At 40.6% G+C, this 12,318-nt stretch overlaps 1 protein-coding gene across 2 annotated transcripts in view; it reads right to left on the minus strand.

The window, feature by feature from the left end:
* LOC122817576 (ceramide synthase 2-like) overlaps nt 1-6,866 on the minus strand; it is a 1,851,243-nt gene extending 1,844,377 nt beyond the window's left edge. For both annotated transcript variants that reach the window (XM_044090613.1, XM_044090612.1), the window contains exon 1: nt 6,474-6,866. The gene's annotated coding sequence lies outside the window, so the exon portion shown is untranslated. The remainder of the gene's footprint in view (nt 1-6,473) is intronic.
* Between the last annotated feature and the right edge of the window lie 5,452 nt (nt 6,867-12,318).

Consider the following 12,318-nt stretch of genomic DNA (forward strand, 5'->3'; position numbering starts at 1 on the left):
TCAGAGCAGATCTGAGTGCTGCCATTGAGATTCTTGACATAGCTATAGAATGCTTTGTGGTTGTCTTTAGAATCGGTGACGATTTTGTTTTCAAAACTAGCTTTGGAGGATTTTATGAGGGATCTCGGCTTCTTACTGAGACTGACCAGGGAGTTCCTCCAATCATGGGATTTTACTATTTTTTTTTGCAACAGTTTCTTTCTTCTGTTGTAGAGTTTGTTTATGACAGAGGACCATCAGATTGGCTTCCTTTTTTGGCGGATAGGATCTTGGTTCTGTTAGGGATAGCAAGATCCATGCACTCGTGCAAGTGCTTATAAAGTGCATTTGTGTAGGACTCAGCAGTCGTACCTCTATTGTCCATCTGCATGGGTGTTGTGAAGTTTGTCACTTCTGTCTTAAGTGTGAAGTTTTTGGAGAAAATTTTTACGGTGGTTTGCCTAATCGGGGGTGGGGGCGGGATGTGGATGTCTAGGGTGGATCTGACCAACGAGGAATTGACTTCTGGTGTGGAACACTGGTCGCCATTTGGTAATGAACAGGTCTAGGATACTGCTGCCCCTGGTGGGGGTCTGGATAAGTTGATCCAAAGCACTGGAATTTATGAATTCCAGAAAACGTTGAGCAAAAGAGTTTGTACATGAACAGTTTTCCCAGTTAATGGCGGGGTAGTTGAAATTGCCCATTATTAGGGTGTTGGGTTGTACCCTAATATTTTCCAGTGTATGAAGAAATGAGGAGTGAGAATCTGGGGCATGGTGGGGGATCTGTGGCAAGCTACAATTTGGATTGCGGTCTTGCCCAGAGTTAGCTGCACTTGGATAATCTTGGATGCATTATGCTGAGCAACTAGCCTGGAGGTGTGGATATCCTTAATGAATATGAACACGCCTCCACTTTAGTCTTTCGGTCCAGGTTAGGTGGCGTATGAATTATAGCCTGGTAATGCAGGGGTGCTCTCTGGAGCCTTGAACCAGGACTCTGTCACTGCACAGATGTTCTCCATTTTAAGGAGTGCCTCGAGTAAATGCATTTCTAGCACTGAGTAGCATTACCCTTAGAATTTGTTTGCTTGTACCAGTTATGGTTGTTAATTTCTCATTTGAACCTTGCCTAAAAAAGGCACTATAGGGGTGGCAAGAGCCTTAGCCAGTATCCGGAATCCCAAGGGTGACAGGTGCAGGCCATCTCTGGCAAGGCATCGTGGTCTGTAAATCATGTCATCCCAGGCAGACAGATACTGGATCCCCTTATAATGACACCAGAAGCTCAGCCGATTGAAGTCAATCATTTTGTCCTTGTACTGTGGTATTTTGGGTGATGACAGGATGCTACTCAGGGCTAGGGTCGTACCTGCCTGGGCTACAAGATCAGAGAGCTCCTCCATGTCTCTTTTCATGTAGTCCAGGGAGGTACATCACAGGTCATTCACACCAACATGGACAATGACAGAGTCATATTTGTACTTGTTGTGGCGTGACCTGTGTGCCTGCATTATGTAGCGGATCCTGGCACCTGACAGGCAGCTAACAGTAACTTCCTCCTTGTTTAGCCTGGTGAGTGGAACATCAGTGTGCCTGACTACAAAGACACCTATGACTAGAGTGTTGGGTACATTGTTATGCCTTATGGGCTATGGTTGAGTGGCACACAGTTTCTGGGCTGTGTCTCATTTGAATTGTGTTGGGGGGTGGATGTTGCTTGCGTTTCTGCTTTGGAGGTCTCTGTTGCTTGAGCAGATTTTTATTGAGAGCCTCTGTGAATGTAGGTATGTATTTTGTGTTGCTGTGTGTGTGTTTTGGTGGTGTAGGTTTTGTTTACCTTCACCTCTTGACGGTCTAGTCCAGTCTTGGGTGAAGACAGCTTTGCTTCCAGTTTGGCTATACAAGTGCATTTCTCACAGGTTGTAGTGTTGGGTGGTAGGAGGAGAGGGTTGTCTGTGTACATGAGGCAATTGCTGCATTGCCCCAAGATGTCCAGATTCATCAGGTAGACAGGAGAAAACACCGGGAGCTGACCCTTAAACATGCCTAGACAGGAGCTTATTTATTAAGTACTAAAACATTGTTTTCCTCTAGACAAGTGAGGAACGTTGAGTGTTGTAGTAATTTGTAGCTTATTTAGTGCTTACAACAAGTTCTGAACAAGTGCTGGGCTCAAAGAAACAGATTTGAGTGCTAAAACTAAAAAAACTGGCTAGTTCTAAGGGAAAATTTGAAGAGCAGACTTTATGGTGACGGGAATAGTTTAACCCTAGCTAAGCGGCAATGCATAAAGTGTATTTTTTAATATAACAGTAGCAAATGAGTAAACAAAGTAATCAATTAACCAATAAAAAGCTAAAAACTGAGCCCCGTTTCAGCAGTCTTTGATCAGACACGTTCTAACTGCATACTCCTGCCACTAGGGTGCAGGGGAACCTTCTCCAAAAAAAAGATGGTCTGGATTACTGCTCAAGTTATATAAACAAAGCTAGATTCAGCAGGTCTGAATTTAGTCTAGGCTACAGCAAACAAGGCATACCAATTCCAGAAAGAAACAGTTCAAATAAGCAGACACAATAAGCCTTTAACCAGAAACTCCCAGCTCAGAAGGGCAGAATCTACCCTCTCCTCCCAGAAGAGTGCAGACCACACCTTCTTAATGTAAAATAACTGGCCTGAAGCCCATGTGCTTAAACCACAACTAATATACTTTCATAACAACAAACACTAAGCCTTCAATCAGCAACTCCCAACTTAGAAGGAAGTAAGTTACCTGTCCTGCCACAACAGAGCAGACCACAAACCTTCTTACTGTAAAACAACTGGTCTGGAGCCCAAGTGCTTCAACCAAAGACTTAGAACAACAGTTACAATTTAATCAGGCTACTATACAAGCAGTAATAAATGCAGCAGCATAAATCCAATAAAGTAGGAAGAAACAAAAATACAGTAAAAGCAGATGAATAAAGTGCAAATAACAACAGAAAATGAGCAAACTGATTTAAATAAATTACCCAATTAACCAGTAAAAAAGCTCAAAACTGAGCCCTGTTCCAACAGTCTTCAGATAAGTTCTAACTGCACACCCCTGCCACTAGGGTGCAGGGGAACCTTCTCCAAAAAGATGGCCTGATTAGTGCTCAAGTTATACAAAGCTAGATCAGTATGCTTAAATCTAGTCTATGCTACAGCAAACAAGGTGCACCAATTTCAGAAAGAAACAGTTCAAATAAGCAGGCACATTAATCCTTTAACCAGAAATTCCCAGCTCAGAAGAGCAGAATCTAGCCTCTCCTCCCACAAGAGTGCAGACCACAAACCTTCTTAATATAAAATAACTGGCCTGAAACCCAAGTGTTTAAACTAGAACCAATACATTTTCAGTATAACAGACACTGAGCCTTCAAATCAGCAATTCCCAACTTAGAAGGATGTAAGCTACCTGACCTGCCACAACAGTGCAGACTACAAACCTTCTTAATGTAAAACAACAGGTCTGACGCCCAAGTGCTTAAACCAAAAGGCTTAGAATAACAGTTACAATTTAATCAGGCTACTACCAAGCAGTAATGAATGTTACAGAATAAATACAATTTAGTACTTTAAAAAAAAAAAAAAAAAAGAGGCAAAAGCAAAATAAAGAGCAATTTTTTTAGTAAAGTGCAAGCAGAGAGGAAGGAGGAGCAGAAGAAAAATTCAACGTTAAGAACCTAAGTGGGTCGGCCTTCTCAAATTCTCTCTCAGTATTACACAGAGTGAACACCAGACTGGGAGGGGTGTCCCAGATCAAATTTATAGTAGGACCGGGCAACTGCAAAGCCACCAACTATACACTACAAGAATAGGGAGGAGGAAAAAAAAAGTTTCAGGACAGATGAGAAACATAAAACACTGCCAGAATATATATAAAATAATTCAGTCAGGCAAAATTAAGACAATACAGAACTCTGAAAGGTTAAAATACCAAGAAATATACTTATCAGTCAGCAATATATTTCCAGATTGTTTGAGAATCACACTTCAGCCAGAACACCAGGAGTTTCCAACAGTGTATGAAAGAATTTACAAACATCTCATATAACCTAACTTCAACCATCACAACTATCCTCACCCCCACTCTACTACTCTGGCGTCCTCCTTTCACATCCATCTGTCTTTTTACTTACTCCGTCTCACCATCCTCTCCACTTCCCTCTTCTACTAACCTTCATTGTCCTACCATTGATCTCTCCTGTCTCCTTCCTTCTCTTCCTAACCCTTCTAGACCTACAATTGAACCAAGCAAGACATTCAGGTACTCTCGCAGCCTACCTTAATATCATACCGCCACTTATATCTGCAACAATATCCACAGACTTTGTGGATTCCGGCAACAGGACTCGTACAGCCTATCACTCAGCTATTACGCCTCTTAGTCTCTAATTAATTCATATATCTGCTTTGCACCCACTACATGAAGTGTCCTACATAAATTCTGCTAGCTGAAAACTACTCATATGGAATGTTATCATGTATATACTCTATATTGTTTGTATAATATCTTTGATTTGAGAATGATTACTAAATGTACTGTTTTTTCACCAATTGTAGAAGCTGAAAATAATATGTACTAAATGTCTTTTTCAATGTAAATTCTGTACTGTATTTGAAATGACTTGTATGTTGAGCTTTTCCTCCCCAGGACTCCACTGAAAATGGGCACTTCTGGCCCAGCTGGACCATCCCGGTAAACAAATGCAAATAAATACATAAATAAATAGCAGTATTCTAAAAGATTTGGAGAAATTAAAAAATTGTAGTATTCTTAATTCTTGGGATATCCTGCAGAGGACAGTCATATGTCTGGCCAGTGTACCAAAAGCTTTACACCTCCTGGGCACTGTACATCAAACTATGTTCTACATGCAAGGTGCAAAGTAGGTATATTTATTTAACATTTGTTTACCGGTAAGTCTGACTTTGAACTACGCCAATTTTCAGCAGAGGCCCAGGGAGAAAAGCTCTAGACACATGTCTTTGTAACAGCCTTTGTCTTTGTATGTGAAATATGACATACAGCACAAGAGTGTCTAATCCTCACAACTGAAGTGTCCCAGAAGAAAGCAACAACATTTACATCCAGGAAGGGAAAATGAAAAACAGGATTTAAGTAAGACTACTCAGTCAGAAGGAAAACAACAGAATAGATCAGTGGGTAAGAGGGAGGGACAGAACACTGCCTACAGAGAAACCAGAGGCCAATACCAAAGCTCAGTGGGTGCACGGCAGAGAAACTAATTGTAGGAAAGCCAACAGTATCATACAATGCACACATACAAAGTAAACAAGTAATGTGAAAGCTTTTAAATTCATCTGTGTCTCTGGAATTATCTGCTTCCCTGGTTTTCCTTCAAGATTCTTAATCCTCCTATGTCCACTCTGTCTCCTCTATTCTGCTTTACTTTCTGCCCAATGTCATTTCCCTTCCCCATTACTCCTTGTAGGTCTACCTATATTATTAATTATTTGTATTAAAGTTATTTGCTAAAGAATAAAACATAATTATTATTAGTGGTATGTACTTAACTACTGCTGTACCACATAAACACTACTCTACAACTGACAAAATCTTTAAAAGCAAAATTAGAGACACCTGAAAGCCACATAAACCGCTCTTCTTTTTCATGTATTTTTCCATTTATCAAGACTTAGCTAGGTCTATCATAACATGTTTACCTGCTTCAAGTAGCAGGCAAGAAGTACTCCATGTACTTTAACAATATCTGCTGTCCCCCAAATAGTGTTCTATGTATATACTGCTCTTCAAACTTGGACGTCAACAGCACACAAACAATTAAAACCTAACAATACACTAACAGATAACATTTACACAATTTAGCTGCTTTTTGCCTTAAACATCACTTCAAAAGTTAAAATAAATAGAAGTAAATGAACCAAAACTTTAATGATACATGGCCCCGTCCCCAAACCCTACAATAACAAAAAGCTGCTGCTTTCCTTAACGTGTGGCATCCGATATTCTTCTTTCTGCTTTTTCCCGGTATTAAACGAGTACTTAACATGGTTTCTTAACTACAATTAAGTGAATATGAACTTTTATCTACAACAAATGTAAATTCACTGTAAAAAATCAACCAGTATACTAATACACCAGAATCTGTAATGTAAGGCAGCAAATCTAAATTGTGAAACATCTAAAAGAAAATTCAAAATCAATAAGCTTAACAGATGATTATGATCGGTTTACCGACCATAGCCGGCTTATTTTGCGTTCGGGACGTGGATGTCAAGAAATTTCGAGAGCAGAATCTTAGCATCTTTGTCAGGAACATATAATTTGGGGTTATGCTCAGCGAAACGATCATAATTTTCTGTAGTGCGTGGAGCTACCTGCTCCAGGTACTTCTAGTTAAGAGAAAAAAATTGCAAAGGTTTCGCCAGCTTTCAAAGACATAAACACTTAACAGATGGTGTCAGAAGGGCGCTTACCTTTCACTGTTTATATTTTCATATAACTTCCAGATTATTGCTTCGTATTTTTGGTTTGTTTCTCACAAAATCTGGGTTTTTCCGGCTAAACTACCGAGGACTGAAGTCACTAACTATGTACATTAGAGTTTCAGAGTTCGTATCCTTCAAAAAAAAAAAAAAAAAAAACATGCGAAAACAAATCCTATTATTCTACCAAGTTTTTAATTGCATTACAGGAACTTAAAGGCACGTTACCGGAATTGACAGCAGTTAGAATAGAAACCATTTTTCATTCTGCCGCTGTCACTTGTAGGTTAGTGTAGGCAGATTTTATTGCCTAACCTGGGACCGACCATAACTTCATAGGAGGTGCTTAACATTTGCTAAGGTCGGATTGCGCGCCATTCTGGTGTCTTTTTCTGAGTATGGGAGTGTAATTAGCTCGCGGCATACGCTACAAGTAAATTAAAAACAAAAAAGATAATCCTTGCTAAAATTGTGTAACAATTCCATTCGTAGCTTCTTCCTTTACAAGGTTAATAAAGCGCAAAATTGGGTGGAACTGTTTTTATTTAAGCCTTGATCCAACTGAATACATTCTGACCAAAAACAATAATGGAAGAAATGACTTGCCAAGGAAGCAATACAAAGTAAAACAGGTGACAGACACTTTTTAATGGGGCTATCATGGGCTGACCTAATAATTGTTAAGTTACTCAGAGGGTTCAAAATGCACTTTCAATCAAAGTTTCTGAAGAAACTCCGTTTGCTTCAAAATTACAGACATACCCAATGGTATTGTACACAGTTAAAATAAATGCTCATTGTTATCTGATATCCCCTAGGCTTAACACTCAAAAGTGAATCTGGTGTACGTAATATGAAACTTAGCGCCAGCTGAATTACAATTTACATTCCTATTTCCCTGCTACAAGCCCAAGATAATTAACTCTCTAATGCAGTTTATATGCATTAGTTGTAAAGCTTAATATGTCATGATTAGAGAAAGGAGTACAACCTGAGACATTACTTAAGCCGCATTAACTGTCATTACCCCTTGAACTAAACTCCATAGCAAGGCACAAGTGTTCTCTCATGATTCTTTGGCAAGCTCTCCCCATCGACATTAAGGAAATCTATACTTATTCCAAATTCAGAATGCAACTCAAAAAGCACTTGATCAACTTGGACCCAGGTGGATCTTCATCTTGCCTGAACATTTTTTCAGTAAGTACACAAGGCTGCAGGCAAAACACACAGACCTGCGACCCCGGCATCAGTCAGCATTCTTTCTCATTTAAGTTTCAATGGCTCCATCACAGTCAGTATGGAAAGAACTTTCTGTCAGCTGTTGAGCTGCTAGGTTACTATACAGAAAGTTCATTCTCTAACCTTGACATAGTTGTACTCACCAGTATGAGAGCTGATATTGTCTCTAATTTACTTGTATCTATGTGAGGTTTATTTGTGGTAGTACAAACTGGTACGAAACTACTTAAATGTCCTTAAATTCACCACTGCAGTATTCAGAAGTTATCAGATTCCCTGCCATGAAGCCCGTTGTCCGGCCAGTCTACCAAAGTCTACCGTTGCTTTAAGGTATGCTGAATGTCACCTACACACTCCTTGCGTAGTGTAGGGCATAAAGGTGAAGTTCAGGCATACCCTCCTTCGAACCTCTTTGCCAGCATTTGTTTTCTATTTGCTGAAGTATGCAGTTAGGATTTTTGTTCTTTTCTTGATTTTTTTGTACTGTTTGGGGGGGTTAGTGTCATCCAGGAAGGGTAAATGCCAGTGTGGGAGACAGATTCCCCATAAAGACTGCCACGATAGGTGCCTTTTTTGCCTAGGAGTTTCTCACAACCATACTTCTTGTTCTATCTATCAGGCGTTTTTCCCAAAAACCCTTCGTAGTAGGCTTTCCTCCCTTTCATTGTATCTTGAGAACCAGCATCTTAAGCTGCTTGCTGAAGATGCTATGGATGAAACTTCCTGCCCCGAGGGTCAGCCATCAGGGAAGAAGAAAGTGAAAAAGGTAAGACCAGAATCTTCCACTGTCCAGCCTCTGCAGTGGGTTTCTTCTGAGGTTATTACAAACCCAGAGACTCGCCTGTTGTGTTGTCAGATTCCTCTGCCATGTCTAGGTTGGAGGCCGGGGAGGATTTGGCAGGCAGCACATCCAACGAGGCTTTGCAGTCATCTGTTTCAGGCCTTCAGGAGAACCACAGTTGATTGTTTCTGAAGGGTCTAGGGAGGTTCCACAGTTTCTAGTTAAGGAAGACGTTCGTACTATGGTTGTAGGATGCCATCTGAGTGAGGGCCCACTTAGTTTTCTAGGATGGACATCCCCTTAAAAAAGAAACAGAAAACTAGACGTTTTTTTTCCCTGCTTCTGGGGATCCATAAAGTGAGCGTCAGGCCTTTACTCAGGGGTTATTTAATGCTTTACTGTCATTAAGGCCTCCTCAAGGGGTTTCTGTTCCTGCTCCTCCTTGGTCTTCTTCTTCTCCTAAAAGGCCCAGGAAATTACATTCTTCTGAGGAAGAATTGGATTCTGATGAAAAATCCCTTACTTATTCTACCCAAATTCCTTCTCCTTTAGACTACGGGTCTGAGGAAGAGGACTATAATAGTTCAGATACTCCTTCTGAGGAAATTTCCTTTATGGACACAATCTCTAGGATGATGGAATTTTTTAAGTGGGATTGTGCCCAGGTTTCTGATATCCATAAGAGGTACTATGAGTTACTGCAGATGGAATCTCCTAAACATGCCGCTATTCCTCCTGTCTTGGCTGCTTTACTAGATGTTTTTTTTCCAATGACTCTAAAGCGCCTGATTCTCTGCCCCCTGCTCTCAAGAAATTTGATAGGTTTTATAGGATGCCTGAGGATTGTTCCTTTTTGTTCAAATGTTCTGCTGCCTGCCCCTTTGTGGTATCTGTACCCTCAGATAAGCCATCTCAATTGCTTCCTTCACCCAAGTTACTGCCTTCTGACAAGGACAGCAGAACCATGCACAGGCAAGGTAAGAAGGTTTATACTTCTGCTACCCTAGCTTTTAGGGCTACTAATTATCAGACCCATATTTCTAGATATGTGTTGGCTCTTCTTTCTCAGGCTTGTCAGCATTTTTTCTGATCTTTCAGACTCAGAGTAAATCTTCTGCTCTTTCCTTGCTAGGCAGTTCCTTCCAAGTAGTTCATCATTCTGTCAGATGTAGTTATGATGTACCGGATGCCTCTTCTAGGGCTGCTGCTTTTGATTCAGTACTGAGGAGGTATGCTTGGCTTAGGCTTCAACCTTTACCCGATGATATTAACGCTAAGCTGATGGATGTTCCTCTGGATACTAAACTTTTATTTGGGGAAGCGGCTGCTGTTTTTTTTAAGTCTCTGCAGGACAAGGGGAAGGACTCACAGGAGCTTAAACATGTCTTTGTTTCTCCTGTGCCTAAATTTCAGGGAAACTACCCTTCTAAGCCAACCTTTGTTCATGGGCAATCTCGCCCTCCTGCTAAAGGTAAAAAAGGGTGGTAAATGAGCTTCTCCTGCTAAGGCCACTAAGACTACAGGGATTCTAAAGCCTTTCTTTCCTGACAAACCAGATGCTGTCCGACTATCCTTCCGTTCCCAGCCACATTCCTCCTTCTCTTTGTCTTTCACTTTCTCTTCCTGTTTGGCTTCAAATCACCAGGATTCTTGGGTTCTGTTAATCATTTGTTAGGGGTACTTCATGGTGTGGATTTCCTGTCCTCGTTTTATGGGTATTCCTCAGCTTCCTCGGGAACAACTTCCTTTTTTCCAGAGGTTCTTCAAGATCTCTTGTCTCAGGGTACTATTCAAGAGGTGCCTGTGTCCAAAAGAGGAAAGGGGTTTTATTCATGAATGTTTCTAGTGCCCAGAAAAGAAGGGTCTATGTTAAATCATCGAATGCTTAAAAACACAAATGATGATTTATCGAACCTATGTAAGTGAAAGCTTACAATCTCGAATGCTTAGAACAGTGATTTTTAAATCACTGTTCCACACAAAAAAAAATGTAAAACATTACATAACGTGGGGGTCCAAATCCGAGATCGCACTACAGTGACGAAAACAGCAAACTAATGGAAGGAGCCAAGCAATTTTTTTCCCAGGGAAAGAATTCACTTATATGCCGTTTCACTATTTTGCCTTTTTGTGCTTTCAAGTTCAATCAAGACGCATTTGAAAGAATGCGTCTTCGATCATTTAAAAGGAACCCAAAAAGAAGGTACTTGGAGACCAGTTCTAGACCTCTGTTATCTAAACACTTTTCTGAAGGTGCCTTCCTTTCGGATGTTGTCCCTTCAGATCCTTTTTCCTCTCTTTGACCCTCAAGCCTTTCTGGTGTCTCTGAATCTCAAGGATGCTTATCTCCATATTCCAATCCATCGTCTTTTCAGGAGGTTTTTGTGTTTCTCTGTTACTTCCTGCCATTTTCAGTTCTGTGCTTTGCCCTTTGGCCTTTCTACTATCCCAAGTGTGTTCACTAAATGCCTCACTCCTGTGACTGGTTTTTACAGGCTTCAAGGGATCCAGATTTATCCTTACTTGGATGACCTGCTGATTCAGGCAACATCTCCAGAGGTCCTTTAGCAAAATTTACATTTTACCATTTCTCTTCTTCAGAGCCTGGGGTTCACAATAAACTTCAAAAAGTCTTCCCTGACTCCTTCTCAGGATCATGTCTGTAGAACAGAATGTGTGTGCTGTATCTTTAAGAAGCATATCAAGGACTGAACTTGTATATATAAATAGCAGACACGTGCTATTCCTAGTGCCATTTTGAAAGTGCAGCCAGAGAGTGAGCATGTAAGAATGAATGTAATTAGTTTGTATATAAGTTACCTAAGCTGAAGTTAATAAGGTTTAATTGTGATGTTTTTGTACATACACACCACATCCCTTTCAAACACCTTCTCCCTCAAACCTGTGCCAACTTCCTTTATCAAAACGTTACTATCCAACTTAAAACCCTGCTCCCCATCAACAGATAAAAACTTTCTCCAACTAGCATCTGAGTCAATTGTCCTACTGTCCAGTATTTATTCTAATTAGTCGATCAATCACAGAAGGAAAAGTCCCAACTATATGGAAGCAGTTTCACACCCTTCCAATACACAAAGGCGGCAACTCCTCAGATATCTCTAACTTCCATCGCATTGCTATCTTGTCGCCTCCTTCCAAAGTCCTCAAAAAGTGTGTTTACAAACAAGTCATGCAATATCTTACCAAAGAAAACCTTTTAACTCCTACTCAACATGGCTTCAGACCCAGACATAGCACTACCACAGCTCTCTTATCCTTCCTCCACACAGTCTCTCTTGCCAGGGATGACCACAAGCTGGTTTCTTGCCTATTTCTGGATATGTCCAAGGCATTTGATACAGTTTCTCATCCTCTCCTATTGAACAAATTGCAAGAACTTAACTTCTCCCCTGAAACTGTTTCCTGGTTCTCAAGCTACCTCTCCAACTGAATCCAATCAGTAAAATGGCAACCAGCACTCTCGCCACCTCTACCAGTCAAAATGGGTGTTCCACAAGGCTCTATTTTAGGGCCCTTACTCTTAATATTTTCACTAACAGACTCCATTCTTCCTGCCCCCAGTCTTCATTAGTTCAATACGCTGATGACTCGACTGTTACTACAATAGCCAGCTCCCTCTCTGAACTCCATTCTGTCACCCAATCTGCCTTTAATTTAATCGAAACATGGCTAACCGACAATCAGCTCATCCTCAATCCAAAAAAAAAAAATTGCTACTTTTCCTCCCTAAAAATCAGGCTTATATCAAATCTACTTTTACTATACTATCTCTTAACAACACCCCTATACAAG

Source organism: Protopterus annectens, chromosome 13.part0 (genome assembly GCF_019279795.1).
Source record: "Protopterus annectens isolate FY-2018-M chromosome 13.part0, PAN1.0, whole genome shotgun sequence".
Classification (NCBI taxonomy): Eukaryota; Metazoa; Chordata; order Ceratodontiformes; family Protopteridae; genus Protopterus; species Protopterus annectens.